Genomic DNA, 23,944 nt, shown 5'->3' with positions numbered 1-23,944 from the left:
TGATTGTTAATGAGGATTTTTTTCTTACATCAATCCTAAATCTTCCTCTCAGCAACTTTTGCCTATTTCTCCTACCCTTTGGCACCAAGAAGAATAAGTTGAATTTGTCTTTCATATGAAAACCTTTCACATATTTGAAGATAGTTATCATTTTCCTTCAAAGTCTTCCTAGTTCCTTCATGGTACAGACTGGAGATTCCATACCAACCTGGTCACCTTACTCTCTGGCCCTTCTCCAAGTTTTCAGTGTGCTTCTTAAAATATATCATTGAGGTGCTCACTTCGGCAGCACATATACTAAATCAGAATGATACAGAGAAGGTTAGCATGCCCCCTGTGCAAGGATGACATGCAAATTCATGAAGCGTTCCATATTTTTGAATGTTGAAAACTAAAAATAAATAAATTAATTTTGAAAATATATCATTGTGAAATTAACTCAATTTTACAGATGAAATCTGTATAACCCGTCATTTAAAGGTTACTTGCACAAAACTCTCCTTATTGGTAGAGATTGATTATTCAATGCTCTGTGCCTGAATGAAGAGAGAGTTGGTGAGAGCTTGAGATAAGAGTGATCTTGGTTTTCTGGCTTCCAACTTTGAGAGAGAAGTAATACCATTTCATACTCTCTTCAGGTCTCAGAAGGGAGAGAAAGACTCTGGGAAAAAGCCAACATATAGAGAAGTTTGGTCATTTCCCTATCCCCAGCTTACTACACTAGAGACTGGGAAATTTCCTCTTGGGTGAGATCTGAGACTCTTAGTTGAACTGAGTTATCTCACTCCCAATAGGAGAGCTCATTCCCTCTGTATTATCTGGTATATTCTCATATGTATACCGTCTCTGATTTCTGTTTTGCTGTTAACTCCGATATATGAATTTATTTGCTATTTGCTGTGTTCATTATGGAACTGGCTTTTGGTAGGAAAGGAGTCAAGCCTTGGATATATAAATTGTGGCATATGTTCCCCCACTAAGAATTAGCAATCAAGAGCATAACTTGAATTATTTAAATCATTAATAGGCTAACAATATTTAAAGGAGTATATATATATAACTCTACTACTAGTACTCTTTCTCCAAGGAAAGCAGAATGGTCAAGCTTGTGGTTCCAATCTCCTGCTTCCCTCAGTCTCCACCAATGAAGATAATTTTATGCAAATGGACTTTGAGCCATAGGTTATATACATTTAATATGAATGTACCATTTTCCTGATCTACCTGTCTATTAAGCCTAAAAAAGGAAAATGAGATGATGGCATGACCCATTCTTGACTAAGCTATGGTAGATTACAGTGATTATCATTTCTCTTTAAAGATATAGACAAATACTTCCTTTAATAAATAATCCTAGTATTTGCTAGTGATTTAAGTCAGTGTCCCTCTTGGTCATTCTGGGTACCACCTAACAAGCCTAGAGTATATCTAACTTGTTAATTCTGCCTTAAATTCTCCTCAATTTCCAGCAGACGGTGCCAGATCTTTTTTTTTTTTAGAGCTCTTCCAGTATCATTCCTTTATAAAATCTTTCACATTTGTTCCCTTCTTTACCTTCATTATTTCCAGGTCCTAATCAACTGTTAGCTGGTCTGTTCTAATAGCTTCCTTACTGATCTCTTCTCTCTCTAATCCATCCTTTACAATTCTCCACATTGTTGCAACATTAATATACTTTAAATTTTTTAATTTATTTTTTCAATTTATGAAATAAAACAAGCATTTCCGTAATGTAGTAGAATAAAAAAAGATGATTGCACATGCAACTGCAAATCTATTATGTACAATTTGCTATTGCTTTTAAATATATAATAAAGTTATCATATAAATTTCCTTCCCCTTCTTTTTTCCTCTCCTGTGTACCTTAGAGATGGTTGCCATTAGACATAATATATGTATATGTGTAAAACTATTGTATATGTATATATATATACATATTATATATGTAAAACCATTCTATACATCTATTTATCAGTTTTTTTCTGGATAAAGATAGCGTCGTCCTTCATATGTCCTTTGTAGTTAATTTGGGTATTTATAGTAGTCAAAATTACTTAGTCACTCAAAGTTGTTCTTAAAATAATATTGCTGTTACTGTATATAACACTTTCTTTGTTCTGCTCATTTTACTTGGAACAAAGTAGACAAAGTAGACAGCAGTAAATAAATATAATAACCTTGTATTTGACAGATTTATGGATAGGTGAACAATTTATGAATAAACAAGAGGTAGAGAACAGAGTGAGGTACAAAATGGATAATTTTGATTACATTAAATTAAAAAGTTTTTATACAAATAAAATAAATGTAGCCAAGAACATTAATATTCTTAGAGCAAAGTCTGAACATGTCACTCCCCTGCTCAAAAAACTTCAATAAAGAACCACAAAGAACAGGAATGAAGGATGTCATCCCAGAATTGTAGACAGAACCAAAAGATGGGCTGGCCACATGGTGAGAATGAACAATGACAGGTGGATGACCCACTAGTATTCCACTCATTCCCTTGAGATGGGAAACAGTGAGAAATGCCTCCAGCAAATAGGGTTGACCCTCACTGGTGAACATTTGAGAGGACACAGAGAAGAGTCACATAAGATGGGTAGATATGGATTTGTTGTGATTCTGTATCATTGGAAGGAACTCCTGAATCAATGAAATCACAGATCTATTTGAATAGTTAAGAGAGCTCCCTGTTGCCTTTAGGATCAAATACAAGTTTCTCTGTATGGCATTTAAAACGCTTCCTAATCTGGCTACAACCAATCATTTTAGTCTTCATTAAATTGTTCCCTCACATGCATTCTGTGTTCCAGTCAAGCTGACATACTTGCTACTTTCTGTATAAGACAGGTCAGATCCCAATCCTAATTTAAGTTTGTTGCCCAAAAAATTTGACCTATTAGATAATAAAGAGAGAAGAGCAGCAAATGGAGTGAAGAGGACTCCATCTACACTGACTCCTTAGGTTCATCTTGGCCCCAGGCTCCAGTTTCTCCAACCAGGAATTCTGAGAGGACTCATATGGACAAAAATATTTGTAGCAGCTCTTTTTATAGTGGCAACAAACCTTAGAAATTAAAGGATCGTCCTTACTTTGGGGAATGGCTAAACATATTATAGCATATGAATAATTTCATAAACATAATTTCACAGGCACCTAGGAAAACTTGTATGAACCAATGCAGAGTGAAGTGAGAAGAACCAAGAGAAACATTTATGCAACAATGACAGTACTGTAAAGACAAGCATCTTTGAAAGATTTAAGAACTCTTATCAGTGCATTGGCCAATCACAATTCCAAAAGACCAGTGATGAAGTCTCCTGATAGAGAGGTGATAGACCCAAGATGGAGAATGAAACATACATTTTTGGATGTAAATAAAGTAGGAATTTTTCTTGTCTATGCTTTTTTGTTATAAGGGCTCTCCCTCCACCCATCATCGGGGAGGAAGGGAAGAAGTTGGGAGAGAGAAAATAAATACTTGTTAATCTAAAATAAAAGAAAAGATTTTTTTTTAAAAAAGAAGCATACAACTGAAGAACTACTCCCCCTGTAAGCTGATAATGACTGCAGGCAACAGTGATTCTGCAAGGAAATTGCTCCATTTAGTGAGGGCAGAGGCCAAAAATTGAAGCTAGTCATTTTAGAAGTCAGTTGTGAAACCTGATGAAGTGGATGATAAGCCAAATGAAAACACTAGATGATATGAAATCTAGCCCTATCCTGCACAGTGGTGGATGGGAAGTAGGTCATTTGATCAAAGGAAATGATTTTTCTTTTCCTAAAATAATAATGCAGAAATATTGCATAGTCATTTAAGGATATATGACTTAGATTGAATGTTGTTCAGTCATGCCCAACTCTTCATGATCCCATTTGAGGTTTTCTTGGCACAGATACTGGAGTGGTTTGCAATTTCCTTCTCCAGCTCATTTGACAGATAAAGAAACTGAGGCAAACAGGGTTGAGTGACTTGCCCAGGGTCACATAACTAGGAAGTGTCTGAGGACAGATTTGAACTCAGGAAGATGAGTCTTCCTGACTCCACACCTGGTGCTTTATCCAGTGCGCCACCTAGCTGCTCCTTAGATCAAATATTGACTGGGTAATGCACCAATCTTACAGCCCTGACCAAAGGAGAAGGAATTGTTTCACTTGAGGTTAGTTTATTCATCTAGAAAAGAACATTAGTTAACCGGTAAAATTATATGGCTAATAAAAAAATCTACCTCCTGTAGGTGCATTAGTTTAAAATACCTCTAAATATTCAATTTAAATTATAAGGCACTTTATGTGATTCAAGAAACACAGTCCACCTCTATAGGTGTGTGGTTAGTGCAAACACATTTCTTTTTAACGTTGTGCAAAAGTGTTGAGTATTGGGTACCAATCCAAAATTTTCAGGATTGTTAAATTAAATAAAATCAAAATAGTTTAATGGAGGAAAGTGAACTTGTGTGAGCTACCAAAGGCCTCTTTATTTCTCTGCTAATAGGAATTATCTGATAGACATTGTTAACTTCTCTTTTCTCTTGTGGCCACGAGATGGAGCAGTGGAGCCTGGAATCAGGAAGACCCGAGTTCAAATGTGGCCCCAGACTTATCTACTAGTTGTATGACCCTGGAAAAATCACTTAACCCTTATCTGCTTCAGTTTCCTCAGCTGTAAAATGTGCATAATAATAGCACCTACTTTCCAGGTTATTGTGAAGATAAAATGAAACAATATTTGTAATATTAACAAACTTTAAAGCACAATATAAATGCTAGTTATTATTATTATAAGTTATAATATAATAGTGTGATATTCTTGTTGTCATCATCATCATCATCATCATCATCATCATCATCATTCCCACTGGAAGATATCAGGATCTTGTTGCTTCTTCCAGGGAATACGGATCTGTGCTCTCATCATCTGGGCACTTCCTCTACTGACGAGGGTTATAATTCATTCTGTGTAATTCTTGTATTTCATCTTCAACAATTCAACAAATATTTATTAAATGCCTATTGTTTGCAAGGCACTGTGTTAGACATCAAAAACCTACAAATAGATATAACTATAGCCTTGCTTTCCGAAAGTTCATTATCCAATGGGATGAAAGACAAGAGCACAAATTAATGGAGTCCCTTAACCTCCTCCCCCATCAGAGATTATTATTAGGTTTCATAAAAGCTTTCCATCCCAAGGGAGGTTGTACATGTATAGAACGAGGACAAGGGGAGTTAGCAGTTTCATATTTAGGGAAAGTGATTCACCCATAGGATTCCTATACTCCCGAGTGTCCTGATTCTAAGAATTGGAGGAATCTTGGCGAAGTGAAAGGCTAAGGGCCACAGCAGAACCAAGGGACCTCAAAGAGTGTCACAAGGGATCCCATTAGAGATGCCTCTTTGCCTCTCCTCCATGTCCTGGGATGGGAATGTCTCCTGCCCACCTAGCCCCATTAAGAAGGGATTCATGAGGGGCAGCTAGGTGGTGCACCAGCCCTGGATTCAAGAGGACCTGAGTTCAAATGTGGCCTCAGACACATAACACTTACTAGCTGTGTGACCCTGGGCAAGTTACTTAACCCCCATTGCCAAAAAAAAAAAAAATAAGGGATTCATGGGTGCTGGTTTTCCAGCTACCAGTAAGTGTTGCAGAATAGAAAACATATCAAGGAGGTACAGTTGGCCAGGGATTATCTCCTCCTTCACTTCTGTCTCACGTGAAGGGGTGGCCCTTCTCCTTGCTAAGGCACAACCCTCTGTATGCACCATAGGTTTCACTCCACTCTATCTCTTTCAGCAGATTATCCACTCCATCAACCCTGTTCTCACTAATTTTCAGCCTCTCCCTAGACACTGACTTCTTCTCTGTAACAGTCATATCTCCCCCATCTTTAAAAACAGACAAACAAACAAATAAACAAACAAACAAAACCTCTCTCCTGATCCAATCATCTTCATGAGCTATCTATCATACTACTTCTTTTCTTTCTTTGGTGGCTAAGTTCCTTGAGAAAGCTGCCTATAGTCAAGGTCTTCACTTGTCCTTTCCCCTTCTTCTCCTTTGCAATGTCTTCTGACCTCACTATTCAACTGCAACTCCTCTCTTCAAAAGTTGCCAATGACATCAATTACCAAATCTAATGGATTTTCTCAGTCCTGATCCTCCTTGACCTCTTTACAGCCTGGCACTCACCTTCTTCTGGTGGCAATCACCTTCTACTCTCTTTTCTCTAGGTTCTTGGGATGACTGGAGATGGCCCTGGATGCGTCTCCGGAGGACAAAGTGAGGCTGGTGCCTTTGCATAGCCCTCCCTCACTTAAATCCATTTCACTTGCCTGTCATGGCATCACCTCCCTGATGTCAGGGTCCTCTTCCAGAATGAAGGACAAACAACAGCTTCTTGGGATGCTGCTCTCTCTGTTACTCCTCCAAACTGCTCCTAGTCTGACCACTCCTCAGTCTCCTTTGCTGGATCTTCCTCCACTAACTGTAGGTACACCCAAAGTTCTATCCTCAGTCCTTTTCTCTTTTCTCTCTAAACTATCTCATTTAGTGATCTCATCAGCTCCCATTGGCTCATTTATCATTTCTACGCAGATAATTCTCAAGTCTAACTATCTAGCCTTAACCTCTCTCCTGAGCTCCAGTCTCTTCATCTCATCTCAAACTGTAAATCTGTATTTTAAATAAATTTTTGGAAAATCAGGTAAGATCTTGAGCAGCTAGTAGTCTAGAACTTTATAACTTGAGGGATATCATCCAGACAGGACTTTGATAACCCTGTTTACTCAGCTTCCTGGCGGCTTTTGGATTTGGACCTTAAACATCAACTTTTCTTGGAATTGCCTCGCCATGGTTTTAATTGGACCCAACCAGCTTCTGGCCCACCTCTTGGATTTGAGCCTTTTTCTACTTCCTTTTCCTTTTGGGTAGCTGAGAGCTAGAAAACATTCAGCTTGGCTGCTCCATCTCTGGCTCAAAAGACTTTGCAGCCCTCTGTCGACTGCTGTAATTGGGGGATGGGGGTGAGGGAAGGGCAGCAGTGTTGGATGAAAAACAAGCCTTCTTGGCTTAACCTCCTCACTCCCAAGTTTACTCTGCTTCAAAGTATGACAGAGTGTATCTCTTGTTTTAAAATGCATGCTGATTTTTGTTATTTGGAAGAAATGACTTTTTAAAAAGGCATTAAAGTGAAGAGCCAGTTGAGCATAATGTATTGAGTGCCAGCCTGAAGTCAGGAAGATCTGGGTACAAATCCAGCCCTACTAGCTCTGTGACCTTGGGCAAAGCACTTAAAGCTTCCATGTTTTGAGGAACTCCTAAGAACTTAGACTGAAAGGAAATTACTATCATAGGTACTCTAAGGGCTCCTATAAACCACTGAAAGGGAGACCCATTTTAAGAAAGGCCCCAAGGTTACAGCATTGTCCCTTTGCTTGCTTTGGCTATTGGATGGTCTGTCTGTGGACTTTCCCTTCATTGGAGATCTCTCCAAGGCACCTCATCTAAAGAGAAGTCTCTTTGTTGGTCCCTCATGGATGATCCTTCAGGACGATAAAAATATGGTGATCACAGGGACACATTGTAAATGTGAGCAATATACAGAATTGTCCATTTATATAAAACAGGAAATGGATTTCTTTGACATTGACAGAAATTTATCCTGGGATGTGATATTTCAGCTTAATTATGTTATTCTTCTATTAAAACAAAAATAAGCTTATTATTATATATTATGTATTAAATTATATATATACTATACATTAAAACAAAAAATAGGCCTATAATACTTATTATTAAGTTAAGTGATTTTGCCAAGACCTTGGACTTCAAATCCAGTATCCTTCCTGCTCTGCCATGGAGTTGATTGGGAGGAGGTGTGGAATATGGTTGGGCTGGGAATGACTTTATTATTTTAATAACAAATGTAAATAGCAGATAAATGTAATTCTAGGCTCTGGCTCTAGAAATCCAGTTTCTCACAGTTTGTTGTTGTTGTTTCTTGAGCTTTTGTCTCTGAGAAAGTCTATTAATGTAATTTACTTGTTTAGGTTTTTTGAGAGGAAGAAGAGAAGGGTGCCAGGGCAAAGTTTAAGACCAGATATTCTGGAAGCTGTGTTGTATCTCAATGTGGTCGGCAAACTGAATATCATCCTGCCCTCTCCACTGAGCAATACTTTGTAAAAAAAAAAAAAAGGATAAGCAAATAAAGATTTAAAAAGCACCTCAGTAAAATTAACCAACAGTAACAGAGTCTAATGGCATGTGAAATGTTCTACAGAGTTCCCTACCTCTGCAAAGATGAGAGAAAGCTACGTTTTCTCATTTCTTCTTGGCCATAATAATTACATAGTACTTCTCCTTCCCCCCAATTTACATCACTGTAGAAATTGTGTATATTCCTTTCTAGTTCTGCTAACTTCCTTCTTAATCAATTTATTCAGGTCGTCCCAGGATTTTCTGAATTTATCATATTCATTGTTTCTTTCTTTTTTTTTCTTTTTCAAGATATTTTAATTTTAAACTTAAATACTAAAACTTAAATACACAATAAGAAAAGAAAAAGAAACATATTATAAAACTAAATATTAAAACTTAAATATGAAATAAGACAAGAAAAAAAAAGCATTGCCATGGGCACAGCAGAACATAAGAGAGGATTCAAAGTATAGAACAATAAGTTTCCATTTCAAGAAGCCTATATAATAAATACTATGCACTGTATTCAGAGCTGTCCATCTTTTCTTTGCTTCCTTGTAAGTTTTCTTTTATTATCTGCTATGCATTTTTTATTTTGTTCTTTTTCCCCTTTCCTCCCCCCTCTCCCTCTCATGAGAAAGCTACAATTAAGCACACACACATACACGCACACACATACACACACACACACACACACATATAGGTATATATGCACACATATACATATATACATACACATACATGTACACACAAAGATATATACATACATACACATACATATACTTAGATATCTATAATTATACTCATATATAGACATATACGTTCATATGCATCTATGTAAGACCATACTGTACTTATTTGTCCTCTGTTTCTCTGAGGGTCGATAACCTCTTCCTTCATAAGTCCAAGTCTTTTGGTATTTTTTTAAGTCCACCAACTTGTCATTTCCTATACCACAGGATTGTTCCAACCTTATACTGTCTAGTTATTTTAAATAGTCTAGAAGAATATTTATTAATGTGGCTGAAATATAGTGTAGTTTCCCTATTTTTCTTTTTTGATTAAATCTATTTTAGCTTTAACTTTGTCTAAGATAATGTTTACTACCCCTGCTTTTTTTCCCTAATAAATTCTACTCCTGATTTTCATTTTATATTTGTGTGTATCTTATTTCCTATCCCTCCTGACTCCTCTACTTTACTTCTACCTGCTACCTTGCCCTTCTATTAATTAATATTCCCCCGCTTCAAGGATCCCTCCTTTATCCCCCCATTCCTGTTAATCTAAATACCCTTCTGTACTCTCCCTTATCCTATTCCCTCATCCTCCCCTCTAAAAATCTCTCCTTTATTCTCTCACCTCTCCCTACCCCCTTAGCCTTTTACTTCTTTCTGAATTTAGAAGACTCAGTACCCTTCTAAATGTACATGTATTGTTCCCTCTTACACCCAATCCCTGTGAGAGTAGAGTCACAGAACTACCAGCCTTCCTCCCCTCTGTGTCAGTTCTTCCTCTTGCACCTCATTTATATTAAGATAATTACTCCTTTTACCTTTTCCTAAATAGTTTTACTTTTTAGAATCCTATCATACTCAGGTCTACCCCAATCTTTCTTCTGAACTACCCAATTGCTAATAACAATCTTAGACATATGTTTTGCATTTCCTCATATAAAAAGTAAACATTTGTTCGAATCCCTTGTAATTAGTCTTTGATATGTACTTTATATTTCTCTTGGATTTTATATGTCAAATCTTCTGCTAAGTTCAGTTTTTTTTTTAAACAAAATCCTGCAAGTCTGGAAATTCTTTAAATGTCCATTTCTTTTCATTCAGGATTATGCTTAACTTTTCTGGGTATGATATTTTTGGCCATATCCCCAGTTCTTTTGCTCTTCAATACATAGTTTTCTAAGACCTGTGATCTTTTAGTGTTGCTGCTTCTAGGTCTTGTGTGGTTCTAATTGTGGCACCGCCACATTTAAATTGTTTTTTTCTTGTTGCTCATATTTTCTCCTTGAGCTGGGGGTTTTGGAATTTGACTATGATATTCCTATAGGTTTTCATCATAAAATCTCTTTCAGGTAGTAATCAATGGATTTTTCCTATTTCTACTTTCCCTTCTTGTTTTAACTCTTCAGGACAATTTTCTTTAATTATTTCTTGTATTATTTGTATCAAGATTCTTTTTTTGATAGTAGTTTTCAGGGAGTCTGATTATTCTTATGTTTTCTCTTGATCTGTTCTCCAGATCAGTTGTTTTTCTTATGAGATGTTTCATATTCTCTTCTATTTTTTCATTCTTTATATTTTGTTTTATTATTTCTTGGTCTCTTATAACTTTGCTGGCTTCCCCTTGCCCAATTCTAATTTTCAAGGAGTCATTTTCTTCCTTAAGATTCTGGATTTCCTTTTCTAATTGGTTGACTTTCTTTTCACAATCTTATTGTTTTTTTTATTGTTCTTATTTTTAAAAAAAATTTCCTCAATCTCTCTCATTTGATTTTTAAAGTCTTTTTGAAGTTCTTCTATGAATTTGTTTTGGGCAAGTGCCCATTTGATGTTACTCCTTGGTGTAGGAAAAGCTTTTTTTCCCCTTCAGAATCCTCCTCTGAAGACAAACCCCGATCTTCTCTGTTCCCACAGTAATGTTCTATGGTTGGATTCTTTCTCCTTTGCCTGCTTATTTACTTTTTTAATTTTAGCAGCTTATTTTTTTGTAATCACCTCTAGTCCTAGGGTATGGGGGGATGGTGCCTCTGGCCTCGGATCCTCCTTCAGTTCCTCCCTCTGGCCTGGAACCGAAAGCAAGAACTCCACCCTCCTGTAAGTGCTCACAGCCAGCAGCATCCCCACCTCACTGCTTCCTTCTCCCCCAAGTCTGTGTCACAGCAGCACAGTTGGGTCTGGCATTCCTTGTCAGCAGAGTTTCCCTTAATCTTCCCTGCTCAGATGTGGACTCCCAATGCTGTCTGGGAAGTGAAAGTTCCTGTAGCTGAGGCCGAGGCTACCTCCCAACCCAGCTAACCCCAGGGCTTGTTGTTTCAGTGAAACTAGCCTGGAGGGGTTTACTCTTCCCAAAGATGGACCAAACCTCCATCCTGGGATTTTTCTTCAGATCTTCTCCTATTGTCCCAGGAGGACCACTGTTCTGCCCTTACTCTTATTTATTTTTACTGCTCTATGTTTGCCTGGTGGCACTATTTTGTCTTGCTGGTGGAGGAAATCTTCCCCTTCATTGTTTCTTATAGTGCAATAAGATTCCATTGCATTCATGTATCCCAGTTTGTTTAGTTATTTTCCACTCAATGTTTGTTTTCAGCTCTCCCTCACTGGGCTACGTGTCTAGCAGGCAGTGGAATCTCTGGGGCAAAAGGTCATTTCTCTTATTATTGATGACTTGGAGCATTCTTTATTCTCCACCGATTATGTTCAGTTGTTTATCATATCCCTTTTCTAATATGATCTCTGCTCCCTGTTGAATCCTCTCTCTTAACAAAGGGAATCAACTAAGTAAAATCTACTAGCACAGTGACCATAGCTAACAATGTGTGCAATATTAGACAACCATAATCCCCCACTAAGGAAAGGAGGGAGGTGTATTCTGTTATCTGTTCTCCTGGATTAAAATTGACTACTGCAACTAATTAGATTTGAGCTGCCTTTCAATTTTAGTTTTGTTTGTAGTTTCTGCTCTAGTCTCATCTTAATGCCTTTTCTATCTTTTTTCTCTTTGGTGGTGGTGGTGGTGGTGGGGAGGCAGCAATCATTTATTAATAAAGTGACTATTCTATGCCAGGAACTTTGCTAAGCACTTTACAAATATTATTTCGTTTGATTCTTACAGCAATCCCTGAAGATAGGTGTTATTATTATCCCCATTTTATAGTTGAGGGAACTGAGGCAGAGAGAGGTTAAGTGACTTGCCCAGGGTCACATAGCTAGTAAGTGTGTGAGGTTAGATTGGAACTCAGGTCTTCCTGACATCAGGCCCAGTGTTCTGTGCACTGTGGTGCCCCCAGCTGCCATTTCTACCTGCTCCATAAACATTTCAGGGACTGTAACATTGGGATCCAAATGTGATCGTCCTTCTATCTTTGGTGGAGAAAACAATTTATTAAAATGCTTTTTACAAGTCTTTTTCCCCCTCCTATTTGTGTAGTCCTTTCATTTTTATCCTGATTGCCTTTGGGATGGTTTTGTTCAGATGAATATCTTCCCAAGCTTCCCTTAAGCTGGCTTTTACCCTCCAGTGTTTGCCCCAGTTTATGAGGCTATACTGCTTATCATCATCCATCGTCTTTCTTCATAAGATTTTACAAACAATTTTATGATCTTTTGGCAAGTAAGTCAGATGTTTGATGACTAAGGCACTTTCTGAGCTCTTTTGATCTTGTGGTAGTTGATTTACTTAACATAAAAACATAAATTTCCTAGGAAAGCACTCTCTATTTGATAAGATCTTTTGGGAAAACTGGAAAGTAGTTTGGCAGAAATTAGGCTTAGACCAATGTCTTGCTCCTTTTTCCACAATAAATTCAAAATTGTTATTATGACTTTAATATTAATGATCATACCACTAGAAGGGAAGCTGATCATATACTTTTCACAGCTACAGGGAGGAATTGGATTTTTAACAAGAAATAGTGACAATTACAAAAGTTGAAATTGACAAATTTTATTACGTGAAATTTAAAAGCTTTTACATAAACAAAATTAATGCATCTAGCATAAAAAAGAAGTAGTCAACAGGGGAAAAAACTTTGGGTAAGGGTTTACTATCTAAGATATTTAGACAGAAATTTATAATGTCAAAAGCTATTCTCCAATAGATAAGTGGCCAAAGGAACAAACTTCTCCAAAGGATCATGATCTATTAATAACCGTGTGAAAGAATGCTCCGTCATTAAAATAATTATTTCTCTGTTTTGTTAACTCTAACTTCTCACTCTTTTCAGTGCTATTATGTTTTAAAATGGTTTTTATAAATTATATTGCTCCATCTCAGGTACTTACTAGCTGTGTAAACCTGGGCAAGTTATTTAATCTCTGTTTGCGTCAGTTTCCTCATCTGTAAAACGGGGCTAATGATAGCACTTATTTCACAGATTGTTGTGAGGATAAAATGACATAAAAGATATAAAGCACTTAGCACAGTGCCTGGCACATAGTAAGCACAATATAAATGTTAGCTATTATTATTGTCATTATCTTTGAAATCTCTAACTTGGCATACCTCTTTTCTGACTGGATAAGCAGATGAAGTATCATTCATATAGGAGAAAGAGTACTGGCTTGGTGGGATCGGAGGCTGTGGGTTGGAATCCCAGGTCTGCTGCTAACAATTTTTGTGACTATGGAAAACTTACTTCATTTTTGGGCCTCAGTTTCCTGCTCTATAAAATGGGTCTTAAGTTTCTTCCAGCTTTGGATCTTATTTTCCTGCATTTCACCTCATCTACATTCATAAGATCTGTGCTCTGAATTCATTAGGGCCTTTACTATTTTCCATATTGCCTGGAACACCAGTCATCATTCCATTCTTTTAAACTTCTTCCCAACCTTAGACTCTCTTACATTTGTGATTTCCTTGCCGTCCTAAACTCCTGCTGAGCTTGACTTGCCAATGGTGGGTAGCATCCCATTGGCTACTTTTACCACACCTGTTTCTGGTTTCAAAAGAATTGTCAATACAGGACTCAGAACCTTTCAGACCTGGCCCATTCACAAATTAATGTTCCAAGCTCATCCTTGAGAGTGCTTTCATTCATTTTTCATTGACTCCTTATCTCCTCTACACAGTAATTATCCCACATCATCTGTGCTCTCCTTAATTCTCCAACTTACCCCCCTTCCCAAACATGTTTCCCCTGCCTCCACATTTCTAACCCAAATTCCTGCTTTATGGGAAAAAAAATTGAGGGTGTCCCAGAACTTGTGACTAAAACATAAAACCATTTAACCTCTTATTCTTCCCTACAGCTTCAGAGGATTAGTTGAGCCCATTCTCTCAAGCCCATGCTATATCCTAGACCCCATCCTTTTTTACTTCCTTCAGGACACGTTTCTCCAATTATCCTCTCCCTCTCTAGCATTTTCAAAATGTCTTTCTACAGAATCCTTAAGGACTTTCATCTTTCAAACATGCCCAGGTGTCATCTGTCTTTAAGAGACAAAACACACACACACACACACACACACACACACACACGCACACCTTTCACTTTATTCCTTTGCTTCATTGAATAGCATACATCTCCATTTTGCAACCAAACTCCTCAAGCACATTATTCCCTTACACAAATATGTAGAGGACTTAATATTTCATCAGCGTGAGGACCTATCAGTTTCTCTTCACCAACACAGATCTTAAAACTGTTACTCAACTATGATTCAGTATATGAGTCTCTGAGAGTCGCCTCAGGCACATACAAGTTGAGCAACTTGGCTAGGGTTACATACTTAGCTACTCTGTGTGTGTGTGTGTGTGTGTGTGTGTCAGAGAGAGGGAGGGAGAGAGGGAGGGAAAGAGAGAGAAAAAGACAGAGAGAAAGAGAGAGAGAGAGAGAGAGAGAGAGAGAGAGAGAGAGAGAGAGAGAGAGAGAAGCACAGCAGTCTTTTGTATCACACCATCTTTATGCTACTGTTATAATTACATAGAGGTTCAATATTCTTTAATCTGCCTTCTGCCTCCACATCCCACTGAAACTATCCTATCAAAGTAGGCTTTGACACTGCTTACTGACAATTCTGTATTTCTTAGGACTTTTTCCTCCCTTGATTTTTGCCATGTGGCACTTTTATTTTTAGGTGGTCCTTTTACCCACTTAATCTGTCTCCTTGTATATCTTTCTTTGTCAGCTGTCTCTTCTGGTTAGGGTTAGATGTGCAAATTTGTGAAGCTAGAGTATCTGCTACATTTATATAGTGCTTTAAGGTTATCAAACTGACTTACAATAGGTTCCCACAACAATACTATATGAGGCAGGTGCTACTCTTATCTTCATTTCGTAAATGAGGAAAGTGAGACTTAGAAGGGCAGCATAAAAAGTGTTGGACTTGGAACCAGAGGACCTAGGTTGAAATTCTGGCTCTGTCATTTATTATCTGTGTGACCTTGGGCAAATTACTTAACTTCCCTGGGCCTCAGTTTCCTGAACTGAAAAATAAGGGCATTGGACTGGATGATCTTAAAGGTCTCTTCCATTTCTAAACCTATGGTCCTATGACTTGCTCATGGTTGCATGACTAGTAAGAGGCAAGATTCAAACACAAGTTGTCCTAACGTCAAATGCGACACTATCTGCTACAGTGGATGAATGAACAAATGAAGGAACTGTGCTAAGTGATGAGGATGCAAATACAAGCAAGCAAGACAGTCTCTGCCCTCAAGGAGCTTACAATCTAATAAGGAAAGACGACATATACAGGGGAGAGTTGCAACATAGAATAGAGAAAGATGGAGGATCTATGCACTGAAGCATTCTTTGGGAATGGTCTGGAAGTAGTATGACGGGCCAGTGATGGACAAGATAAGTTGAAAGTTTATAGAGGCAGCTAAGCGGTGCAATGGGTAGAGCAGCAGCCTTGGAATCAGAAATACATGAGTTCAAATACAGCCTCAGACACTTACTAGCTGAGTGACCCTGGGCAAGTCACATAACCCTGTTTTCCTAAAAAAAAATTATAAAGGTTAAAATCACAGAGGTAGGAGTCCAATATCCAGTGGGAAGAGATTAAGTTCTGATGGGAGAAGGCATGTTACACTATTCTACTTTTAAATAGAACCAGAAAAGAGAATGAAAATTAGCAAGAATGGTATAATGGAAAGAGACTAGACTGAAAGTCAGAAGACGTAGGTTCAAGCCCCGACTCCATTACTTCATAACTGTGATTTTAGAAAATTAACTTAATCTCTCTGAAATGAACCTCAATTTTTTAATGTGTAATATGGGAATGAAAATAGATTACATGAGTCATGATACCTACAAGATTGCTGGTGCTTACCTCACATTTGTTGTGAGATTCACAACATTCCATTGAAACTGCTCCCTCTGATGTTACCAGTGATCCATGAAATGGCCATTTATTGGTCCTTATCCTTCCTGACTTCTTTATGGCCTTTGACACTGTCAGTCACTCTCTTTCTCTAGGTTTTTCTGGCATAATTCTCTCCCGGTTTTCCTCCTCTCTGTGTCACTGCTCCTCAGTTTTCTTTGTTGGGTCTTGATCCAAATCACGCCTGCTAATATGGGGGTCTGCAAAGGTTCTGTCCTGAGCCCTCTTCTCCTCTCCATCTATTCCATTTTGCTCAGTTATCTCATCAGCTCCCATGGACTCAATGGTCACCTCTATGCTACTGATTGTCAGGTTGATTTATCCAGTCCTAACCTCCCTGTGGACCTCCACTCGTACATCTCCAACTGACTATTAAACATTTCAAACTGGACGTCTCATAGGCATATTAAACTCAACATATCCAAAATTGAACTCATTCTCTTCCCACAGATCCTTCTTTTTTCTGAGTTTCCCCATTACTATTACCAAGAGCTACCATTATATGTAGTAGAGATCCTTTCTGATAAAATCAGAGGTGAAACAACGCTCTGTCCAGGGTACTACATCCTCCCTCTCACCCAGGCTTCCCAACCTAAGTTTCATCCTTGATTCATTCCTTCCCTCACCCCACTTCACCCCCTATCCAATTTTTTGCCAAGGCCTGTCAACTCTACTTTTACAACACCTCTCCAATATTCCTCCTCCTCTCCTCTGATGCTATTATTGCCTGGGTACCGGCCCTCATCACCTCCTGTTTAGACTATTGAAAAATCCTTTTGGTTCATCTCCCTGCTTCAATTCTCTCTGCACTCCAGTCCATCCTCCACTCAGTTGTCAAAGTAATCTTCCTGAAGCACAGGTCTGACCATCTCACCTCACATCCCATTCAATAAACCCCAGAGGCTCTCTATTACTTCTGGGATCAAATACAAAATCCTTTGTCCAGATTGTAAAGCCCTTCCTAACCTAGTTCCTTTCTACATTCCAGTTGTCTTGTACTTTATTCCCTTCCACTGGACTCTATAATCCAGTTATACTTACCTCTTTGCTGTTCTTTGAATGAAATACTCCATCTCCTGACTCTCTCTTTTCCTTGGTAATCCCCCAGCTCTGGAGTTCTCTATTTCTCACCTCCTCCTCCTCCTGGCTTCCCTCCTTTCTTTCAAATCTCAGCCAAAATCTCACCTTCTGAAAGAAGACTTGGCCAGTGTCCTTTAATGCTAGGGCCTTCCCGCTGAGATTACCTCAAATTTATTCTGTATATATTTTGTTTGCGTGTAGTTACTTGTATGTTGTCTTCCACATTAGACTGTAAGCCTCTTGAGAGCAGGGTTTTTTTTTTGCCTTTTTTTATTCCTGGCCCTTAGTAGAGTGCTGGGCTTGTTGACTTGGCTTGAATAGAAAGGTATTTGAAATCTATAAGGAGCCATGCAAACATAAATGGTGGTGGAATCTGCCTTTCCTATAGTAAGTACTCAACGTTTGTTGAATGAATGAATGGATAGTGAAGCTCTGTGGTTATCATTTTACTTTCTTTTTGTTTGCTGTGAGGCAGCAGAGATTTAGACCAGTGGTGTAAAACTCAAGTAGAAATTAGGGTCACTAAGCCATACATAGGAATCCCTGTGGGCTGAATAGTGACTGAATTTTAAAATGTAATGTTATCTATATTTTATTGTATTTTTATTTATTTTTAAAAAATACTTACCAATTACATTTTAATCTGGTTTGAGTAGTACTCATAAGTGTTGGGGCTGCATGTGGTTCTTGGCCGTGTATTTCACACTTCTGATCTAACTACTTAATGATGAACTCTTCACAAATTGAAATGATAGCTGTATTTGAAATCTCATAAACATTGTAAACTACTAAAACCATAAACATATGTCCTTATCAGGATCATCAGACCTTATCAGGACCCTATCACTGTCTTATCATACTCCTATCCTGAGGTCCACATACTTGGCTGTTAAAACTGTAAATACCCCTGTTGCACCCTCTCTGAAGTAAGAAACTTGCCTTCAGAAAGTGCTCAATCTGGGATTGCTATTCTACTTGTCTACCAGCAGGAGGCGTCAGTTTCCCATTCTCTTCTATGTTGCATTACTACCCTGCTGGGCTGGGACTTAGAAACATTCCCAGAATCCTAAGAATATAGTTAAGTGGAGGGGACTTTAGGGATCATTGATCCCAACCCTTTATGTAACCTGGAGGTCTCAAGTACATTTCCATAAGACTCTGCTCATTGGGGGAGATTGATTACTAGAAATCCATACCTGTTGGGGGAGGGTCAAAGTTGGCTCACATCTTCAGGAGAGAAGACACTCAATTCTGGATCCTCTAGATTAGAGGTATCAAAAGCCATTGGCAACATTTCTGAGGGTGCCTGGAACTAGATTAAAATGTAATTTGGAAGTATTGATCAAAATAAATAAAAATACAATAAAACACAGATAATGCTAATATATGGTTTCCCCAACACTTAGACTGATATCTGACCCATAATAGAGGCTTAATAAACGCTTGCTAACATGACTTGACATAATGATTGTCTGTATGTGATGGGAACAGACGTTACCATAGGATCATAGGATTTTAAAGCTGGAAGGGAGCTTAGAGATTATCTAGCTTAACTCCCTTATTTTATAGATGAGGAAACTGAGGCTCAGAAAAGAGAAACCACCTGCTCTTGCTCAAATTCATATGGCTAGTGTAGAAGGAATATTTGAACTCCAGTCCTTAGACTTTAAGTCCAGTACTAGTCAGCATCAAAGCTGTAGATTAGTATTTTACTGAGTAAGCAGAATCTCAGAAGCATTCTTCCTCCCTCATTGGTATCACCAGCATTTTAAAATTATCTTCGTCCTAGGAGAAATCCTGATAAACTTCTTTCAATCCTGTCTTCTAAATGATTGGAATAGGAGGTCCTCTTATGGATTCCATGTTCTTCTTGACATATCCTAAAATGCTACTTCCCTAATAGAGAGTAAGTCAGTCCAGTATCCTTCCCAGTTCACCTAGGCTGACTGTTTGGGAAACCCAGAAGGGATATTTGTTTTTCTCCCTGGCCAGCAATTTTGCCCACAGTGTTTCTTCCTTGTTTCCTTGGAATTAGCAATGATATCATAGTAACCATAGTCCCGTACAGTGTGGCAGAAATGAGTCAGTGGCCCATTCATTGGAAAAATTATATGTGGGTTTTCCCCTCCCTTTTTACCACTAGAATGTGTAACCTGGTTACAGTTGCTTGGTAACTATACACAGTTGTAAGTAATCTTTTTTTTTTTTTTAAATTGCAGAAGACGCCTCTGGTAAAATTTGTAACATCGTTTCTTTCCTTTCATGCATACTCTTGAATTTTTGGTACTCTTCCGGGAAAACAAAAATCCAATAGTCTGTCTACAGGGCTAATTAGCATGTCTTCTCCGTGGCCCCCACCCCCTGCCTTGCTCTTGTACTGAGTCCCCCCAAGCAATAAATGCTCTGTTTGCTGAACGCTGTAAGCTAGAAACTTGAATCAACGACATGGAATTGTTTAACAACGAGAATTTTAGACTATTAGTTTCAGATGTTTATAGGTAAAATTTCCAACATTGCATTTCAGTTCCTCGTTTTGTGCTAATAAATAAATAAATAAATAGGAAATTAAAGAATGACCACATTTTAAAGAGTGGTAAGTATTTGAATGCTTTGTTCCTGCCTATTCCTTTGTTCAGACTGTGGTTGCTCAGATCATTTCCATAAAGAATCAGAGAATGTTAGAGCTGAGAGGGACATTAATGAACATCTGGTCTGATTTTTATGGATTCAGAAACCTAAGCCAAGAGCTGTAAAGTGACTTGCTCTAAGCTACACAGTGAGCCAGGGGCAGGCAGAACCAGAATGTGCCAAAGTGGAGAATCAGAGGATTTGGATGCTGGAATTGACTAGTCTCACTCCTTTCCTTTGGGAGTTAAAGAAATTGAGACCCAGAATGCTAAGGAATATCACTATAGGCCAGGGGTGGGGAACCTGTAGGTCCTCAAGTAGGGCCCTTTGCCTGAATCCAGACTTCACAGAACAAATCCCCTTAATAGGATTTGTTCTGTAAAACTTGGACTCAGTCAAAAGGTCACACCCAAAGACCTAGAAGAACACATGTGGCCTGGAGGCCACAGGTTCCTCACCCCTGCTATAGGCCATATCACAGAAGGTTATAGAATCTCCCTCACACAGAAAGTTATTGGTAAGATGAACTAAAATCATGTCTCTTGTCTCTTCGGTGATTTCCCCACTGTATGGCATAACAATAATCACAGTCTTGGTCAAAGCAACAATTTGAGTTTTTTGTAATTTATGAAGTGTTTTCCTATCTAAAAGTTCAGTATTCTTAGGATTACAGGTTCAGAGCAGGAAGAGAGTTTAAGATGTCATTTAATGCAATCTCCTCTTTTGTTAGGGGCAGCTAGGTGGCATAGTGGATAGAATACCAGGCTTGGGGTCAGGAAAACCTGAGTTCAAATCTGACCTCAGACACTAGCTGTGTGACCTTGGGCAAGTCATTTAAACCTGTTTGCCTCAGTTTTCTCATCTGTCAAATGAGCTGGAAAAGGAAATGGCAAACAACTCCAGAATCTTTGCCAAGAAAACCCCAGCTGGTGTCAGGGAAAGTTGGACATGAATGAAAAGCAATAACCACCTCTTTTACTTAAAAAAAAAAAATCTGAACTTAGCAAATACCAAATAAAATGGGCATTTATCTATACATAGAAAAAGAGGGTTGTCCATGAAACATCAGATCTCTACAATTTGCTGTTCTTTTAAAGCATTTAACAAATTCAACCTGTAGCTTTCAAAACTTTCCAGCTTGAATGTGTTTCTTTTTGGTCTTTGCATTAAAAAAAAAAAAGGATACCTTAATGATCCTCTTTTCTTTTTCTTTTGTTACTCCATCTTTATTCTTTCATGCTTTCCTGTTCCCCACCCCTCCCAGAAGAAAAAAAAAAGAAAACAAAAGCTCTTGAAATATATATTCAGTCAAGCAAAAGACTCTTACATTGGCTGTATCAGAAAATATTTATCTTACTCTGCGAAGTAAAGATCCCTTCATAAAAGTTAATTGATGCTAATTGGTTAAATGAACCTGGGGGTTGTTAATCACTGGTTTTTACAGTGGGCAGAAAACACCAGAATGGAGGCTTGAGCTGATTGCTTTAGAGAAAGACTTCTTTGACCTCTGAGAGATACCCCTAGAATCCTGAGGAAGAGATGTACCTCTGGCTAGAAGAGTGAGTCCAGGGTATTCTGACACAAAGAAAAATCAAAAACTAGCCTCACCCTCATGGATCTTACATTTGAATGGAGCAGACAATAATAGAGATATAACAGGACATACAATATAGAGTATGCATATGGAAGGTGGCCTTAGAGAGGGAGGCACTAGCAGCTGTGTGGCCTGAGCAAGGGCTTCTACAGTTCAGCTGACTCTTTGAGGAAACCAGGGAATCAGCTGGAGGTTTTGAAGGAGAGCATTCCAGGAAGGAGGGATAGATAGCCAGTGCAAAGGTGTGAAGATGGAGCTTTTGAGTATCAGCAACTAGACCAGTATGGCTGGATCTTAGAGTCTGTGGAAGAGACGAATGTTTTAAAAGCTGAAGAGATAGGAAAGGTTGGGAAGAGTTTAAAATGCCAAACTTAGTGCTTTAAAGTTTGTAAAACATTTTATACGTATTATCTCATTTAATCTTCTTGACACCCCATGAGGCAAATATTACAGATGTTATTATTCCTGTTGTCAACCATTACTAAGTTGGTTCTTAGAAAGACAAACAAAATAAAGCTGAATATGAGTGTTTACTTCTCTCAAAGGTCGCTGAACATGCATTCTGGGTTTACCCAAGGCTGGTGATGGCCCAGGATGCAGTGGGTAATCCTGGTGTCTTTGATGTCTGATAAAGCTCTGTGTGCCTGCTTCAGTCATCTTCATGGCTGCTGGAACAAGTTATTCTTATCTGCCCATTCTGCTAGAGGAAGTCCTTATGTGCTTGAGGCAGATGCCCTCCCAACTCACTGGTGGGTTTTAGGCCTATTTGTTACCCTTAACCTGGATTAGCCTATCTACCAAAATGGTTTGACCACTTTGAGTGCTATAGCTTCTTGGAGCCACAGGTGAGAGTTGGGTGAGAGGTGAACATGAAAGGGGGATGAGCAGCCCTGAAAAGGGCTTGGAAAGCCCTATACCAGAGGTGCTAGTCCTCCCTGAACACCCCATACACCCCGTTCATGAGGTACAAAGGAGTTAGAGTAATCATCTGAAAATCTGAGAGTTAGTTCTTATACAAGAATAACAATTCTCTGTGCTTCTCCCACCCCCAACCATAGTTTTGTATATTGTCTCTTTTTCTCGTTCATGCTATAATTTTATAATAACCTAGGGTATCTCCAGCACCTTGTATAATGTAGGTAATTTAGGAGTGCAGGGTCAGAGATTTAGAGCTTGAAGGTACTTGAGAAATCATTTAACCCAACATTCTCATTTTACAGAAAAGGAAACTGAGGTACCAGGAAGTTCCATCAATTTGCCCAAAGCCACACATGTAGTAAATAGCCGGGGTTTAAACTTAGGTCCTCTGACTCAAAATCCAATTCTCTTTCTCCTGTATGATACTCCTCTTAATAACCACTTATTCAATTGAATTGAATCTCAATGGAAGAAACTTTTGAAGTTTTAGAATCACAAGATCTCAAGTTGGAAGAGATCATAGAGATCATCTAGGCCAAAGCCTGAAAAGGGGTCATTCCACATCAACTTGAAGACTTCTAATGGGGGGGGGGTGGCTCCCTACCTCTTCAGGTAGCCCATTTTACATTTTCAGGCAGTGCTAATTGACAGAAAATGTTTCACTTACACCAAGGCCAAATCTGTGCCTCTGCAACTATCACCTCTTGATTCTTTTTCTGCCCCTGGGAGCCAAGCAGGACTCATCAGATGGTTTCATTTCCTCCCAATAGATCTTCAGATTTTTGAAGAGAGCTATCATCTTCTCCCTCCCCCCCCCAAGTCTTCTTTTATCTAGGTTAAACATCTAGACTCAGTTCCTCTAATGCCCAAAACAATACCTGGCACACAGGAGGTGCTTAATTCTTAATTATTTTTGTTTTATGAACTCCTTGGGCAGTCTGGTAAGGCCAATGGACTGACTACTCAGGATCATGCTTTTAAATGCATAAAGTAAATAACATTACAAAGGAATATAATTATACTGAAATATAGTTATCAAAATGTAAAAACACAATTTCATGTGTCCCGGGTTAAGAAACTCTGCTTTATGTCTTCAGAGGCACCTCCCACTCAATGTAGAAATATCCTCTATGTCTTTGACAAATGGTCTCCCAGGCTCTGTTTGAGCATTTTCCAGAGATGAGGAGGTCACTATGTTAGCAGGCAGCCTGTTCCCTGTTAATAGCTCTTATTGATAGGGACTTTCTTTTTAAATTGAGCCCAAACCTGCTTCTCCATTTATTCAATAAGCATTTTGGGGCGGGGGGAGAAGGAAGCAATCAGGGTTAAGTGACTTGCAGAGGTTCACATAGCTAATAAATGTCTGAGGTGGGATTTGAATTCAGGTCCTTCCAACTCCAGGGCCAGTTACTCTATTCACTGCACCACCTAGCTGCCTCAATTCATTCAATAAGCATTTTTTTTTC

The 23,944-nt window shown here is 38.5% G+C and overlaps 1 non-coding gene across 1 annotated transcript; it reads left to right on the top strand.

The window, feature by feature from the left end:
- Positions 1 to 273: 273 nt before the first annotated feature.
- On the top strand, positions 274 to 379 carry LOC114043470. Its single transcript, XR_003569123.1, has one exon. It is a non-coding gene; the product is annotated as a U6 spliceosomal RNA (small nuclear RNA).
- Positions 380 to 23,944: the final 23,565 nt, after the last annotated feature.

The sequence above is a fragment of the Vombatus ursinus genome, unplaced genomic scaffold (genome assembly GCF_900497805.2).
Source record: "Vombatus ursinus unplaced genomic scaffold, bare-nosed wombat genome assembly UNPS02014768.1, whole genome shotgun sequence".
Lineage (NCBI taxonomy): Eukaryota > Metazoa > Chordata > Mammalia > Diprotodontia > Vombatidae > Vombatus > Vombatus ursinus.
Note: the sequence above shows the minus strand (reverse complement) of the source record. Positions and strands in the feature narration are given on the sequence as shown.